At 43.0% G+C, this 7,013-nt stretch overlaps 1 pseudogene; it reads left to right on the forward strand.

Annotated features, from left to right (window-relative positions):
- The window catches only part of LOC148011669 (heat shock 70 kDa protein 4 pseudogene), a 2,847-nt pseudogene extending 1,165 nt beyond the window's left edge, over positions 1–1,682 (forward strand).
- The last annotated feature ends 5,331 nt before the right edge of the window (positions 1,683–7,013 follow it).

Below are 7,013 nucleotides of genomic sequence, written 5' to 3' on the forward strand. Positions count from 1 at the left end.
TTGGCTATCTTTGGGATAATAAAAGTACACTTTCTCTTATATAGAAATGGCATCAAACTAGACTATGAATGAGCCAATCAAATTTTGTATTTGACCTTTTAGTAAACCTTATATGCATGAACATAGGCCAAGTTACATTAACCTCATTGGTAACAATGTTCTAACTAGAATGTCTACCTAAGTAAGAACATATGTGCATACATTTTGAACATCAATATTCATCTAATGAAGGATTGTTTTTCTCACACAAACACATGCATGCATGCATACATACATAGAAACATACAAACACATGTTGAGAATAGCAAATGATGCTTGCCCATAAGTGGCTTTGTATGAGAGATATGACAAAGATGTATGCTCTAGAAGCTCTAGGAAGAGATGTCCAAAATCCCATAAGCATAAAGAAGAAAAGTGGTACTATCCAAAAAGTTATAAAGGCATATACTTGACACTCATTTTAAATGAAATGGTACAATCATTTTTGAGTCACTCAAGATTGTTTTTATGAGTCCGAGCTAATCTATATTGGAACCTAATTCACTTGAGTTACAATTTCTCATTCTAATCATGTATCGTGTGTTTGATTTGCGTCCACCATAGCTCATCTAGTTCTAGGTCCATGATTCTCAACATGGTATCTGAGCTAGGTAGCTAGTGGTGCGATTTCTTCTTTGTAAGCTCTACAATTCGTTCCTCCTTCATTCTTCTCCTTGTACAAGACCACTTTCATTCCAATCTCTAAAGTCGTCCAATGTCAAGTGCGTGTTTGAGGCGAAGAAGCTCAAGGAAGGGGGTTCTACTCAAGGCACAATCAAGAAGCTTGGATTGGTCTTCACCTTGAAGGGGAGCAATAGGTTTGATGCTACCTTGGGTGGTGAAGTGGTAGAAGAAGAGCTCGAAGCTCGAAGCTAACATCAAGCTTTTCAGCTTGAACAACAATCCTTGGGAAACCATCCTCACAATATGATTTTTTCATAACGTTTGTCAGGCTTGGAGAAGCACAACAGAGAAAGAGAAAGAGAAAGGACAAGGACCAGGGACAACAATAGGACCAGGGACAACAACTTGCTGGGAAAATTCGAGCTCTTGGGCATCCCCCTGCTCCTCGTGGTGTGCCTCAGATCACTGTCTGCTTCGACATTGATGCCAACGGCATTTTGAATGTCTCTGCCAAGGATAAAATGACGAGGCAAAAAAATAAGAGCATGATCACCAATGATAAGGGGCGATTGAGCAAGGATGAGATCGAGAAGATGGTGCAGGACGTGGAGAAGTATAAGTCAGAGGATGAGGAGCATAAGAAGAAGGTGGAGTCAAAGAACTCGCTGAAGAATTACACATACAACATGCGAAACACCATTCGAGATGAGAAGATAGCTGTCAAGCTGGATGCTGCATACAAGAAGAAGGTCAAGGATGTGGTGGACCAGGCCATCCAGTGGCTCGACCACCACTAGCTGGCCAAGGGGGATAAATTCAACACCAAGTTGAGGAAACTTGAGGTGGTGCATTCACACGAAGCACTTGAACTGATTCGAAAACATTTAACCCTTGTCTTGGGAGGGAGAGAGCCTGATACATTGGATCAGATTGCTCTATGCTCAAATCAGCAAACTGCAAATGGGACAAGTATATGCAGCATCAATAATTTATGGATATTCTCTGAGAAGAGTGGATAAAAGGTTTCAATTGAAGAAGAGCTTGGTTGAAGTTGAGCATGTAGAGTACAAAGATGGTCAAAAATATGATTTGACAGCTAATGTTGCACCTGCTATTTTAAGAGATGTCAAAGTAATGTACTTGTGTATATGCATCATAAAAGCATTGAGTAAAAAGATTGTGTCAAGAAGAGTGGAGCAAAAGGTGCATACCCATCTCAAAGTCACTGAGAAAGAAGACCAAAAGGACCTCACAAAGAAGACTAGGGCACAAGATAATGAAGAACAAGTCAAAGATGAAGAGTATAAGACCAAGATCAATAAAGATCGAAAATTGAAACAGAAGACCAAGAAGGTCGAGAAAACCAAAGGATGCCAAATAAGCAAAATAAAAATGAAGAAAATAAAGAAATTTCCGTTGTGCTGACCCTTGGTGGATCTTGTTTCCCATAGTGGATGTAAAAACCCTTACCAAAATGTAAAGTTTCAAGCTTGACTTGACTAAGGCTGCCAAAGAGCTAGTCTCCTGGTCCATGTTCGCATGTGGGGGGGGGGGGGGGGGCAAATGCCAATAGTAGTAGGAACTCATCATTTGAGGGGGGGTGTTGAGAACAACAAATGATGCTTGCCCATAAGTGGCTTTGTATGAGAGATATGACAAAGATGTAGGCTCTAGAAGCTCTAGGAAGAGATGTCCAAAACTCCATAAGAACAGAGAAGAAAAGTGGTACTATCCAAAAAGTTATAAAGGCATGTACTTGACACTCATTTTAAATGAAATGGTACAATCATTTTTGAGTCACTCAAGATTGTGCTTATGAGTCCAAGCTAATCTATCCTGGAACCTAATTCACTTGAGTTACAATTTCTCATTCTAATCATGTATCGTGTGTTTGATTTGCGTCCACCATAGCTCATCTAGTTCTAGGTCCATGATTCTCAACAACACATCCATGCATGCATGCATACAAGTATAGAAACATACATAGATCTCACAAAATGAAAGCACTTAACAAATCGGTTTGCCTTCATGTCCATATAAAAAACATTTACATACACACATATGCTAAAAGCTCGTGACACTTCTTTGTCCTCCATTATCTTTGTTATATTTGTTTTGACATTGAGGAATGCTAGGCCATATTGGTCAACTTCACATGATAGGATGTTATCTCTTTTTCTCTATCCTAACTAACTCTCTCACTCTCTCACTCTTTCTCTCTCTCTCTCTCACACACACACACACACACACACACACACTCTCTCTCTCTCTCTCTCTCTCTCTCTCTCTCTCTCTCTCTCTCTCTCTCTCAACACACACAACCCCATATGGAATAGCAATCACTAAGGAAAGAACACATGAATGCAATAACTCAAAATGCATGAGCAATGGAATCCACAAGATCAAGTGCAAGATCTACAATACAATACTCGCAAGGTACTATCACAATGAGGACCATTAGTAGTGCCTCCAATATCTCTCTCTCCAAGGATGCAAGAAGATGTGATATCACAAGAAAGAGAGGAGTGGAGCATTTATAAAATACTCTAGACAAGACATGAGGCACTTGAAAAGAAAACCATTGGACTCACTTCTCACCATAACCAAGCAAAAAAGCAAAGACAATGAGTATGAGATTGTAGTAGATACATCTTTACACTGTAGTCTCTACTGGAAGCAAGAGAGGTGGCCTCACAATCCTTGTGGTTGCCTCCTTGAACTCCAAGCTTGCTCATCACAATAATGAGAAGGAAAGGAAGATGATGGAGAAGAGGATTGGTGAGATGGAGTGCTTCAATCTCTAGTTCATCACTCACACACACACACACACACACTCACTCACACACTCACTCACTCACTCACTCTCTCTCTCTCTCTCTCTCTCTCTCGTGCATGTGCACAAAGAAGGAAAAAGAGCAAGAAGAAAACTTGAACTCAAAAGTTTGCACACACTAGAATGAGCTCTTCTGTTCACTTTTAAGCTTGTATGCATATAGTCAAATTTTAAGGTTGACCAATGCAACCCATTCTATTTAGCAATGAGTAGAACTACTGATAGAAAACAAGTGGAAGCAATCAACAAAAAGAAGATGAAGAGAGAGATCAAAGTAATGTATTTTCACACTTTTCCTCTCAAAGGTGGATGAAAATTAGTAATCTTTAGCACCTAAAGAGTATGATCCATGTCTTTATAAACTTTTGAAAGAGTTTAAAGACATTTCAGCCTCCTACATCATTGCCACCTAAGAGAGAAGTGGACCATACTATTGATTTGACATCTAATACTAAACCTATCAATAAATCCCCTTACATGCTGTCAAAGTATGAAAGAGAAAAAGTAGAGAAAGAGGTTAAAAACTTGTTAAAAATGGGCTTTATTTAGTTTAGTCAGTCACCCTTTGCTTCAAAAATGGATTATAAGGACCTCAACAAGAGCACTACAAAGAACATGTATCCAATCCCCTACTGCTAACCCCAAGTCAAGCTGGCGGAAAATGGCAAAAAATGAAGAAAAAAGCGAAAAAAGCATGGAAGAATAGCAAAGATACGCAGGTGACCTCTAAAAGCTAAGCTGAGACCAAAGGCGTAATTTTAAATGAAAGGCACCTCAAAAAACTTGGAAAACTCTTGTAAAAGAGCCCTAGGCTCCCTCATGTGCCGATTGTAAAATATTAGACGGGCATAGGCTAGAGGCATAAGGCTAGAAGAGGGAAATGGAAAAAGGACCTTGCCACAATGGCCGGTCATGTAAAAAAAGGGGATGGGTGCCCATGGGATTTAAGGGCTTGTATATAAAGTTCAAAAAGTGAATGGAAGCTCATTCTTTGGTGTGTGGCTAACAAGAGCTCTCTTCTTCTTCTCTTCTTCTCTTCTTCTTGCTTGCGTGTGCTCTTGAGAGAGAGAGTGTGTGAGAGTGTGAGGGAGTGAGTGTGTGGGAGTGAGGGATCAAGAGGGTGAAGCTCTTCACCATCTTCTCTTCTCTTCTCTTTTCTCGTGCGCGCGGCTATGGAGGATGGAGCTTGGAGATGGAGGAGGCTTGAGGATGCTTGAGCTAGCATCAAGAATCGTGGAGCTACCAAGGTGTGCGAGGGAGGAGGCTACTCACATCAACATCAAGGTAAGCTCACTACACTCGTAAGATCGACGGCGCGTCGACTAGGTGAGAGATAGCCATTAGAGCTCGCTTGAAACCTTGAAGAAATAAGTGGTCCGTGGGTCTTGGCGGTTGAGGTGAGCTCCCACTACATTTTGGTTCTGTTGCCGGGACCAACGGATTTAAGCTTGAGCACTTGCGCACCTCATATCGAGCATCGAAGTAGGGGATTCATCCCCGAAGCGGAGCTTGAGATAGGTAGAAAGTTTGGCTATTTTTTATCTTCAAAACAAGTAAGTATTTTGGGATATTTTGGTTGTTTGATGATTGGAAAACATGGAGAATTTATTTCAGTTTGTTGCCTTCGATTTTTGTTGCATTTAGCGTAGGTTAGAATGAGGAAATCGAACCGGAGAAGGGTAGGGTTTACTGTTTCAAAACAGGGCAAAAATCGTGCAAAAATTGGTAAAACTCTCGCTAGTGATGTCTAAGATCGGCAAGTGAGTGATTGGGGGCATCAACACCACACCCGAGAAGGGGTATAAGAGCCAAGAGGCCAAGGGAGAGCTCATATGTGCCATTTGTGAGAGAGAGAGAGAGAGAGAGAGAGAGAGAGAGAGAGAGAGAGAGAGAGAGAGAGAGAGAGAGAGAGAGAGAGAGAGAGAGAGAGAGAGAGAGAGAGAGAGAGAGAGAGACCTCTAGCCCGCATCGATTCGATCGCATCACCGACGCGCTTATCGGCCCATTCAAGTATATGAATCTCTCCCTCTACTCCCCTAGATAGGATCTGGAAGTGCATGGCCATTGTGCTTACTTAAATCTTGTGAATCGATCAAATTTGTGTTCGTGCTATTTACGTGCGCCGCACTCGGCCCGTCCGAGTGGCCTTTTCTGGGCCGAGTCCTAGAATCGGCCCTCGGCCCCTATCACTTGGTCCAAACCCTAGTCGACGGCCCTTGGACCCCATCCGAGGCAAACTGTCCGAGTCCACCCATTCGGCCCGTCCGAGTCAAACTCTCGGCCATGTGGCACATTCGACCTTGGCCTGTCCGAATGACCTGTCCGAGTCTCAAATTCGGCCCTCGGCCACTTTCCACATTCGGCCCTCGGCCGAAGTGTCTCGGCCCGTCCGAATCACCTTGTCTGAATTTGCCACTCGGCTCATCTGAATCACCTTGTCCGAATTTGCCATTCGGCCCGTCCAAATCAAAATCGTCTGAGTCAAACCCTGAAATTCGGCCCTCAGCCATGTGCCTCGGCCTGTCTGAGTGACCTACTCGAACCCTGCAATTCGGACCAGTTGGTCTGAGTGCAAATTTTTATCAAAATTTTCAGAAATTTGACCTGACCCGGCTAAAACGCAGCAGCGCAAATTGTCGAAACCCTTTGGGCGCTCTGAACTTGATTCTGGCACACGTAATAGGAAAAAATCGTAGTGCGCAAGCGCTTAATAGTTAGAAGTAGGCAGTTGCGAGACCCAAGGACTTAGACGTGAATCGCTGAGCTGTAAAACCAGAATGATCGAAAACGAACAAGGCGACATATGAGAAAAACCCTAAAGCCTGACAAAACGGCCAGAAAATTGATCTACAAGCCTATCAAGCCCGAAACAAGCGAGAGTGCGTAAGACGCTTAGGAATTGCTTGCTGCACTCACATTGAAATTCCGCACTTGAAGTATACTTAAGAAAGTTGAAAGCCTGAGTGAGCACAAGTGCACGAGAAACGACACACGCACCGAGTGATCATAAATTGAGGTTTGTATTCAATAACTAAAGGAACTCACTCAGATAAACCACTTAAGGAACCCACCAATAGGAGAGGACCCAAGACATAGACAAACCATCAAAGCGCAGATTAGGACCAAGCAAGGGGTGCCAACGACGTGGATTTAACAAGTCTATTGAACCTGATCGACAGCTTGGTGGAGCAAGACAACTCGACAATGGCAGAGGAAAGCTCAGACCGCAAGTCTAATGAGGAACTCGATTTGAATGTCTTCCCAGATGCTATTCAGTAGCAGGTGGTAAGCAGTTACGACACACAAGCCCGGTATGAGCACCGCGGAGGACAGCAGACGCTATCATCGCAGATCTAGAAGAGGAGAGAAAGCTAGGCCGCAAAGCATTGCAAAGCATAGCTGAATACAATAGGGATCAGCAGGCTAGAAGCCAAAGGCAAAGTACGGAGTTGCGCGAGGTGCAGCGAGTGTTGAACTTAGCAGGTAGGAACCAAATAGATCACGAGAGAGCCCTAGA

This window comes from Lygodium microphyllum, chromosome 28, assembly GCF_053477565.2.
Source record: "Lygodium microphyllum isolate KBCC chromosome 28, Lygodium_microphyllum_v1.1.10, whole genome shotgun sequence".
In the NCBI taxonomy this organism is placed as follows: domain Eukaryota; kingdom Viridiplantae; phylum Streptophyta; class Polypodiopsida; order Schizaeales; family Lygodiaceae; genus Lygodium; species Lygodium microphyllum.